Raw genomic sequence first — 11,143 nt, forward strand, 5'->3', positions numbered from 1 at the left:
CTATAAGTACCTAGGTGTCTGGCTAGACTGCAAACTCTCCTTCCAGACTCATATCAAACATCTCCAATCCAAAATCAAAGCAAGAATCGGCTTTCTATTCCGCAACAAAGCCTCCTTCACTCACGCCGCCAAACTTACCCTAGTAAAACTGACTATCCTACCGATCCTCGACTTCGGCGATGTCATCTACAAAATAGCTTCCAATACTCTACTCAGCAAACTGGATGCAGTTTATCACAGTGCCATTCGTTTTGTTACTAAAGCACCTTATACGACCCACCACTGCGACCTGTATGCCCTAGTCGGCTGGCCCTCGCTACATGTTCGTCGTCAGACCCACTGGCTCCAGGTCATCTACAAGGCTATGCTAGGTAAAGTGCCGCCTTATCTCAGTTCACTGGTCACGATGGCTACACCCACCCGCAACACGCGCTCCAGCAGGTGTATCTCACTGATCATCCCTAAAGCCAAAACCTCATTTGGACGCCTTTCCTTCCAGTTCTCTGCTGCCTGCGACTGGAACGAATTGCAAAAATCTCTGAAGTTGGAGACTTTTATCTCCCTCAACAACTTTAAAAATCTGCTATCCGAGCAGCTAACCGATCGCTGCAGCTGTACATAGTCCATCTGTAAACTACCCACCCAATTTACCTACCTCACCCCCCATACTGCTTTTATTTATTTACTTTTCTGCTCTTTTGCACACCAGTATATCTTCTTGCACATGATCATCTGATGATTTATCACTCCAGTGTTAATCTGCTAAATTGTAATTATTCGATTTATTGCCTACCTCATGCCTTTTGCACACATTGTATATAGATTCTCTTTTTTTTTCTACCATGTTATTGACTTGTTTATTGTTTACTCCATGTGTAACTCTGTGTTGTCTGTTCACACTGCTATGCTTTATCTTGGCCAGGTCGCAGTTGCAAATGAGAACTTGTTCTCAACTAGCCTACCTGGTTAAATAAAGGTGAAAAAAAAAAAAAAAAAAAAAAAAATTGTGGAAGTGACTCACTGAACTGTAGGTTAATACAGTATATCCCATCTCTGAACCACACTCTATTGTGGTGAATTCAGACACAAGCCTCACGCCAGTACTAGCCACACCGTAGCCAGCCCGATTTACTGGCGTCTGCTCTAAGGAAGACGTTTCTATGGACTATATTCCTTCTATCACTCATTTAGAGCGTGTGTGTGTGTCTGTGTGTGTGTGTGTGTGTCTCAGCCCCAGAGAACAGTCAGAGAGATGTCAACAAATACGCTGGGTCTGTCGGTATTAATACAGTGCTCTATTTGTAACATTTTTAATAGAGGGAAAATAACCCTCAGGGAGAAAATACCACAACTAACACCAGCTCCTTCCTTCACTTACTGGACTGCACATCTTTCATCTGCTTTTTCCTCCACTTCTCCTTCCACTGTGAAAATATACTCTCTGTAGGAGGAGCGTAAAGCAAGCTATGTTGACTGGAAACAGTGGAACGTCGCACACACCTTCTGGTAATTACAGTATGCTTTAGGTTAAATGGTCCATGATTCAAATCAAATCAAATGTTATTAGTCACATACACATGGTTAGCAGATGTTAATGCGAATGTAGCAAAATGCTTGTACTTCTAGTTCCGACCGTGCAGTAATAATAAAGTAATTACTAACAAGTAATCTAACAATTTCACAACAACTACCTTATACACACAAGTGTAAAGGAATGAATAAGAATATGTGCATATAAATATATGAATAAGCGATGGCCGAACGGCATAGGCAAGATGCAGTAGATGGTATAAAGTACAGTATATATATATGAGATGAGTAATGTAGGGTATGTAAACATTATATAATGTGGCGTTGTTTAAAGTGACTAGTGATACATTTATTACATCCAATTTTTTATTATTAAAGTGGCTAGAGATTTGAGTGAGTATGTTGTCAGCAGCCACTCAATGTTAGTGATGGCTGTTTAACAGTCTGATGGCCTTGAGATAGATGCTGTTTTTCAGTCTCGGTCCCTGCTTTGATGCACCTGTACTGACCTCGTCTTCTGGATGATAGCCGGGTGAACAGGCAGTGACTTGGGTGGTTGTTGTCCTTGATGATCTTTATGGCCTTCCTGTGACATCGGGTGGTGTAGGTGTCCTGGAGGGCACTAGTTTGCCCCCGGTGATGCATTGTGCAGACCTCACTACCCTCTGGAGAGCCTTACGGTTGTGGGCGGAGCAGTTGCCGTACCAGGCGGTGATGCAGCCCAACAGGATGCTCTCGATTGTGCATCTGTAAAAGTTCGTGAGTGTTTTTGGTGACAAGCCAAATTTCTTCAGCCTCCTAGGTTGAAGAGGCGCTGTTGCGTCTTCTTCACCACACTGTCTGTGTGGGTGGACCATTTCAGTTTGTCCGTGATCATCTCCTTTGTTTTGTTGACATTGAGTGTGAGGTTATTTTCCTGACACCACACTCCAATGGCCCTCATCTCCTCCCTGTAGGCCGTCTCGTTGTTGTTGGTAATCAAGCCTACCACTGTAGTGTCGTCTGCAAACTTGATGATTGAGTTGGAGGCGTGCATGGCCACGCAGTCATGGGTGAACAGGGAGTACAGGAGAGAGCTGAGAACGCACCCTTGTGGAGCCCCAGTGTTGAGGATCAGCGGGGTGGAGATGTTTCCTACCCTCACCACCTGGGGGCGTCCCGTCAGAAAGTCCAGGACCCAGCTGCTCAGGGCAGGGTCGAGACCCAGGGTCTCGAGCTTGATGACGAGTTTGGAGGGTACTATGGTGTTAAGTGCTGAGCTGTAATTGATGAACAGCTGTTACGGATACAGGTATCCTGTGTGTGTTTCTTTTCTCTCCTTCTCCCCTCACAGGTGGCAATCATCATTCCCCAATCAGTCATCAATCAGAAGACACACCTCCTGTTTCCATTACCCAATCACAACCCCTTTCCCTTGGTTTAAAAACCCATTCAGTTGTTCTCTCTGGAGCTCGATCTCTCTGTCATGCAATCTCTCTGTAGAGCTCTTGTTTTTGCAACTACATGTCACTTTGTCCGTTACCCTGTGAGTATTGTTTTTGTTATGGTGTTTGACTGTTTGTTTGATGGTGGGAAAAGGGGGTACCAAGACAAGTTGCGCATGGGCAGACACTACCCGTAGGTGAACTTTGTCTAAATACACTAGTTAGAACTGGGCGGACCACCCTCTGTATTTTTGGTTAGTTAGCTATCCAGTATTGAAGTAGGCTAGTCTAGCTTAGGGGTGTTTTTAGATATTTGTTTCTTTCCTTGGGTCCCCCCTTTACCATTTGTTTACCAAATAAACCATGAGTGTTTGACGGTAATTTAGTTGTCTGTGGTTTTTCGTTCTCACTGTTACGTTTTCACTATTATACTTTGCATGAGTTATGTTACGGGTCTCGTTACCATCCCCCCTAGACTGCCGGGCCAAAGGGATTCGTAACAGCATTCTTACATAGGTATTCCAGATGGGTTAGGGCAGTGTGCAGTGTGATTGCGATTGCGTCGTCTGTGGACCTATTGGGGCGGTAAGCAAATTGGAGTGGGTCTAGGGTGTCAGGTAGGGTAGGGTAGAAGTGATATGATCCTTGACTAGTCTCTCAAAGCACTTCATGATGACGGAAGTGAGTGCTACGGGGCAATAGTCGTTTAGCTCAGTTACCTTAGCTTTCTTGGGAACAGGAACAATGGTGGCCCTCTTGAAGCATGTGGGAACAGCAGACTGGGATAGGGATTGATTGAATATGTCCGTAAACACACCAGCCAGCTGGTCTGCGCATGCTCTGAGGACGCGGCTAGGGATGCTGGTCCGGCAGCCTTGCGAGGTTTAACACGTGTAAATGTTTTACTCACGTTGACTGCGGTGAAGGAGAGCCCACAGGTTTTGGTAGCGGGCCATGTCAGTGGCACTGTATTGTCCTCAAAGCAAGCAAAGAAGATGTTTAGTTTGTCTGGAAGCAAGAAATCGGTGTCCGCGTCGGGGCTGGTTTTCTCTTTGTAATCCTTGATTGACTGTAGACCCTGAGCCGTTGAATTGCAACTCTACTTTGTCTCTATACTGACGCTTAGCTTGTTTGATTGCCTTGCGGAGGGAATAGCTACACTGTTTGTATTCAGTCATGTTTCCAGTCGCCTTGCCATGATTAAAAGCAGTGGTTCGCGCTTTCAGTTTTGCGCGAATGCTGCCATCAGTCCACGGTTTCTGGTTGGGGAAGGTTTTAATAGTCACTGTGGGTACAACATCACCGATGCACTTGCTAATTAACTCGCTCACTGAATCAGTGTATACATCAATGTTGTTGTCTGAGGCTATCTGGAACATATCCCAGTCCACGTGATTGAAGCAATCTTGAAGCGTGGAATCAGATTGGTCGGACCAGCGTTGAACAGACCTGAGCATGGGCGTTTCCTGTTTTAGTTTCTCTGTATAGGCTGGCAGGAACAAAATGGAGTCGTGGTGAGATTTGCCGAAAGGAGGGCGAGGGAGGGCTTTGTATGCGTAGCGGAAATTAGAGTAGCAATAATCCAGAATTTGCCAGCCAGGGTCGCGCATTCAATATCCTGATAAAATTTAGGGAGCCTTGTTAAAATCCCCAGCTACAATAAATGCAGCCTCAGGATATGTGGTTTCCAGTTTACATAGAGTCCAATGAAGTTCTTTCAGGGCCGTCGAGGTGTCTGCTTGGGGGAGATATACACGGCTGTGATTATAATCAAATAGAATTCTCTTGGTAGATAATGCGGTCGGCATTTGATTGTAAGGAATTATAGGTCAGGTGAACAAAAGGACTTGAGTTCCTGTATGTTATGATCACACCACAACTCGTTAGTCATAAGGCATACACCGCCGCCTTTCTTCTTACCAGAGAGATGTTTGTTTCTGTTGGCGCGATGCGTGAAGAAACCGGGTGGCTGTACCGACTCTGATAACGTATCCCGAGTGAGCCATGTTTCCATGAAACAGAATGTTACAATCTCTGATGTCTCTCTGGATGGCAAACCTTGCTCGAATTTTGTCTACCTTGTTGTCAAGAGACTGGACATTGGTGAGTAGTATACTCGGGAGCGGTGAGCGATGTGCCCGTCTACGGAGCCTGACCAGAAGACCACTCCGTCTGCCCCTTCTGCGGCGCCATTGTTTTGGGTCGCCTACTGGGATCCGATCCATTGTGGTGGACCAAACAGAGGATCCACTTCGGGAAAGTCGTATTCCTGGTCATAATGTTGGTAAGTTGACGTTGCTCTTATATCCAATAGTTCTTCCCGGCTGTATGTATTAAGACTTAAGATTTCCTGGGGTAACAGCGTAAGAAATAATACATAAAAAAACAAAATACTGCATAGTTTCCTAAGAACGCAAAGCGAGGCGACCATCCCTGTTGGCGCCATCTCCTTCCAAGTTCAGGGTATCAACTGTATTTTATCCTCCGAGGAGTCACACATTCTCAGGCCAGACCCCTGACAGATCCTTTATACCATGGATTAAGATCGATACAGCCCAAGGCACACTCACACGTTAATTCCGGCTCTAATGAATGTCTCGACATCAGCCTGCATTGGCCTCCATTCCGGCTCTGATCAAATCAAATCAAGTTTATTTTATATAGCCCTTCGTACATCAGCTAATATCTCGAAGTGCTGTACAGACACCCAGCCTAAAACCCCAAACAGCAAGCAATGCAGGTGTAGAAGCACGGTGGCTAGGAAAAACTCCCTAGAAAGGCCAAAACCTAGGAAGAAACCTAGAGAGGAACCAGGCTATGAGGGGTGGCCAGTCCTCTTCTGGCTGTGCTGGGTGGAGATTATAACAGAACTATGCCAAGATGTTCAAAATGTTCATAAGTGACAAGCATGGTCAAATAATAATCATGAATAATTTTCAGTTGGCTTTTCATAGCCGATCATCAAGAGTTGAAAATAGCAGGTCCGGGACAGGTGGCGGTTCCATAACCGCAGGCAGAACAGCTGAAACTGGAATAGCAGCAAGGCCAGGTGGACTGGGGACAGCAAGGAGCCATCACGCCCGGCAGCCCCGACGCACGGTCCCAGGGCTCAGGTCCTCCGAGAGAGAGAAAGAGAGAGAGAAGGAGAGAATTAGAGAGAGCCAAGATTTTCAAAATGTTCATAAATGACAAGCATGGTCAAATAATAATCAGGAATACATGTCAGTTGGCTTTTCATAGCCGATCATTAAGAATTGAAAACAGCAGGTCTGGGACAGGTAGGGGTTCCATAACCGCAGGCAGAACAGTTGAAACTGGAATAGCAGCAGGGCCAGGCGGACTGGGGACAGCAAGGAGTCATCATGCCCGGTAGTCCTGACGTATGGTCCTAGGGCTCCGGTCCTCCGAGAGAGAGAAAGAAAGAGAGAAGGAGAGAATTAGAGAGAGCCAAGATTTTCAAAATGTTCATAAATGACAAGCATGGTCAAATAATAATCAGGAATAAAAGTCAGTTGGCTTTTCATAGCCGATCATTAAGAGTTGAACAGGTAGGGGTTCCATAACAGCAGGCAGAACAGTTGAAACTGGAACAGCAGCAAGGCCAGGTGGACTGGGGACAGCAAGGAGTCATCATGCCCGGTTTGCCGTGACGTATGGTCCTAGGGCTCAGGTTCTCCGAGAGAGAGAAAGAAAGAGAGAACGAGAGAATTAGAGAGAGCATACTTAAATTCACACAGGACACTGGATAAGATAGGAGAAGTACTCCAGGTATAACCAACTGACCCTAGCCCCCCGACACATAAACTACTGCAGCATAAATACTGGAGGCTGAGACAGGAGGGGTCAGGAGACACTGTGGCCCCATCCGATGATACCCCCGGACAGGGCCAAACAGGAAGGATATAACCCCACCCACTCTGCCAAAGCACAGCCCCCACACCACTAGAGGGATATCTTCAACCACCAACTTACAATCCTGAGACAAGGCCGAGTATAGCCCACAAAGATCTCCACCACAGCACAAACCAAGGGGGGGCGCCAACCCAGACAGGAAGATCACGTCAGTAACTCAACCCACTCAAGTGACGCACCCCTCCTAGGGACGGCATGAAAGAGCACCAGTAAGCCAGTGACTCAGCCCCTGTAATAGGGTTAGGGGCAGAGAATCCCAGTGGAGAGAGGGGAACCGGCCAGGCAGAGACAGCAAGGGCGGTTCGTTGCTCCAGAGCCTTCACACTCCTGGGCCAGACTACACTCAATCATATGACCTACTGAAGAGATAAGTCTTCAGTAAAGACTTAAAGGTTGAGACCGAGTCTGCGTCTCTCACATGGGTAGGCAGACTATTCCATAAAAATTGAGATCTATAGGAGAAAGCCCTGCCTCCCGCTGTTTGCTTAGAAATTCTAGGGACAATTAGGAGGCCTGCGTCTTGTGACCGTAGCGTACGTGTAGGTATGTACGGCAGGACCAACTCGGAAAGATAGGTAGGAGCAAGGCCATGTAACGCTTTATAGGTTAACAGTAAAACCTTGAAATCAGCCCTTGCCTTAACAGGAAGCCAGTGTAGGGAGGCTAGCACTGGAGTAATATGATCAAATTTCTTGGTTCTAGTCAGGATTCTAGCAGCCGTATTTAGCACTAACTGAAGTTTATTTAGTGCTTTATCCGGGTAGCCGGAAAGTAGAGCATTGCAGTAGTCTAACCTAGAAGTAACAAATGCATGGATACATTTTTCTGCATCATTTTTGGACAGAAAATTTCTGATTTTTGCAATGTTACGTAGATGGAAAAAAGCTGTCCTTGAAACAGTCTTGATATGTTCGTCAAAAGAGAGATCAGGGTCAAGAGTAACGCCGAGGTCCTTCACAGTTTTATTTGAGACGACTTTACAACCATCAAGATTAATTGTCAGATTTAACAGAAGATCTCTTTGTTTCTTGGGACCTAGAACAAGCATCTCTGTTTTGTCCGAGTTTAAAAGTAGAAAGTTTGCAGCCATCCACTTCCTTATGTCTGAAACACAGGCTTCTAGCGAGGGCAATTTTGGGGCTTCACCATGTTTCATTGAAATGTACAGCTGTGTGTCATCCGCATAGCAGTGAAAGTTAACATTATGTTTTCGAATAACATCCCCAAGAGGTAAAATATATAGTGAAAACAATAGTGGTCCTAAAACGGAACCTTGAGGAACACCGAAATATACAGTTGATTTGTCAGAGGACAAACCATTCACAGAGACAAACTGATATCTTTCCGACAGGTAAGATCTAAACCAGGCCAGAACTTGTCCGTGTAGACCAATTTGGGTTTCCAGTCTCTCCAAAAGAATGTGGTGATCGATGGTGTCAAAGGCAGCACTAAGGTCTAGTAGCACGAGGACAGATGCAGAGCCTCGGTCTGACGCCATTAAAAGGTCATTTACCACCTTCACAAGTGCAGTCTCAGTGCTATGATGTAGTCTAAAACCAGACTGAAGCATTTCGTATACATTGTTTGTCTTCAGGAAGGCAGTGAGTTGCTGCGCAACAGCTTTTTCTAACATTTTTGAGAGGAATGGAAGATTCGATATAGGCCGATAGTTTTTTATATTTTCCGGGTCAAGGTTTGGCTTTTTCAAGAGAGGCTTTATTACTGCCACTTTTAGTAAGTTTGGTACACATCCGGTGGATAGAGAGCCCGTTTATTATGTTCAACATATGAGGGCCAAGCACAGGAAGCAGCTCTTTCAGTAGTTTAGTAGGAATAGGATCCAGTATGCAGCTAGAAGGTTTAGAGGCCATGATTATTTTCATCATTGTGTCAAGAGATATAGTACTAAAACACTTGAGTGTCTCCCTTGATCCTAGGTCCTGGCAGAGTTGTGCAGACTCAGGACAATTGAGCTTTGGAGGAATACGCAGATTTAAAGAGGAGTCCATAATTTGCTTTCCAATGATCATGATCTTTTCCTCAAAGAAGTTCATGAATTTATTACTGCTGAAGTGAAAGCCATCCTCTCTTGGGGAATGCTGCTTTTTAGTTAGCTTTGCAACAGTATCAAAAATAAATTTTGGATTGTTCTTATTTTCCTCAATTAAGTTGGAAAAGTAGGATGATCGAGCAGCAGTGAGGGCTCTTCGGTACTGCACGGTACTGTCTTTCCAATCTAGTCGGAAGACTTCCAGTTTGGTGTGGCGCCATTTCCGTTCCAATTTTCTGGAAGCTTGCTTCAAAGCTCGGGTATTTTCTGTATACCAGGGAGCTAGTTTCTTATGACAAATGTTTTTCGTTTTTAGGGGTGCAACTGCATCTAGGGTATTGCGCAAGGTTAAATTGAGTTCCTCAGTTAGGTGGTTAACTGATTTTTGTCCTCTGACGTCCTTGGGTAGGCAGAAGGAGTCTGGAAGGGCATCAAGGAATTTTTGTATAGCACGACTTTTGATGCTCCTTGGTTGGGGTCTGAGCAGATTATTTGTTGCGATTGCAAACGTAATAAAATGGTGGTCCGACAGTCCAGGATTATGAGGAAAAACATTAAGATCTACAACATTTATTCCATGGGACAAAACTAAGTCCAGAGTATGACTGTGGCAGTGAGTAGGTCCAGAGACATGTTGGACAAAACCCACTGAGTCGATGATGGCTCCGAAAGACTTTTGGAGTGGGTCTGTGGACTTCTCCATATGAATATTAAAATCACCAAAAATTAGAATATGATCTGCTATGACTACAAGGTCTGATAGGAATTCAGGGAACTCAGAGAGGAACGCTGTATATGGCCCAGGAGGCCTATAAACAGTGGCTATAAAAAGTGATTGAGTAGGCTGCATAGATTTCATGACTAGAAGCTCAAAAGACGAAAACGTCATTTTTGTTTTGTAAATTGAAATTTGCTATCGTAAATGTTAGCAACACCTCCGCCTTTGCGGGATGCACGGGGGATATGGTCACTAGTGTAACCAGGAGGTGAGGCCTCATTTAACACAGTAAATTCATCAGGCTTAAGCCATGTTTCAGTCAGGCCAATCACATCAAGATTATGATCAGTGATTAGTTCATTGACTATAACTGCCTTTGAAGTGAGGGATCTAACATTAAGTAACCCTATTTTGAGATGTGAGGTATCACGATCTCTTTCAATAATGGCAGGAATGGAGGAGGTCTTTATCCTAATGAGATTGCTAAGGCGAACACCACCATGTTTAGTTTTGCCCAACCTAGGTCGAGGCACAGACACAGTCTCAATGGGGATGGCTGAGCTGACTACACTGACTGTGCTATTGGCAGACTCCACTAAGCTGGCAGGTTGGCTAACAGCCTGCTGCCTGGCCTGCACCCTATTTCATTGTGGAGCTAGTGGAGTTAGAGCCCTATCTATGTTTGTAGATAAGATGAGAGCACCCCTCCAGCTAGGATGGAGTCCGTCACTCCTCAGCAGGTCAGGCTTGGTCCTGTTTGTGGGTGAGTCCCAGAAAGAGGGCCAATTATCTACAAATTCTATCTTTTGGGAGGGGCAGAAAACAGTTTTCAACCAGCGATTGAGTTGTGAGACTCTGCTGTAGAGCTCGTCACTCCCCCTAACTGGGAGAGGGCCAGAGACAAATACTCGATGCCGACACATCTTTCTAGCTGATTTACAGGCTGAAGCTATGTTGCGCTTGGTGACCTCTGACTGTTTCATCCTAACATCGTTGGTGCCGACGTGGATAACAATATCTCTATACTCTCTACACTCGCCAGTTTTAGCTTTAGCCAGCACCATCTTCAGATTAGCCTTAACGTCGGTAGCCCTGCCCCCTGGTAAACAGTGTATGATCGCTGGGTGATTCGTTTTAAGTCTAATACTGCGGGTAATGGAGTCGCCAATGACTAGGGTTTTCAATTTGTCAGAGCTAATGGTGGGAGCCTTCGGCGTCTCAGACCCCGTAACGGGAGGAGTAGAGACAAGAGAAGACTCGGCCTCAGACTCCGACTCGCTACTCAATGGGGAAAACCGGTTGAAAGTTTCTGTCGGCTGAATGAGCGACACCGGTTGAGCATTCCAACAGCATTTCCCTCCAGAAGCCATGAGAAAATTGTCCGGCTGCGGGGACAGTGCGGGGGGATTTATACTAACGTTACTATCTGTACTTACTGGTGGCACAGAGGCTGTTTCACCCTTTCCTACACTGAAATTACCCTTGCCTAACGATTGCGTCTGAAGCTGG

Source organism: Salvelinus alpinus, chromosome 20, assembly GCF_045679555.1.
Source record: "Salvelinus alpinus chromosome 20, SLU_Salpinus.1, whole genome shotgun sequence".
Taxonomy (NCBI): domain Eukaryota; kingdom Metazoa; phylum Chordata; class Actinopteri; order Salmoniformes; family Salmonidae; genus Salvelinus; species Salvelinus alpinus.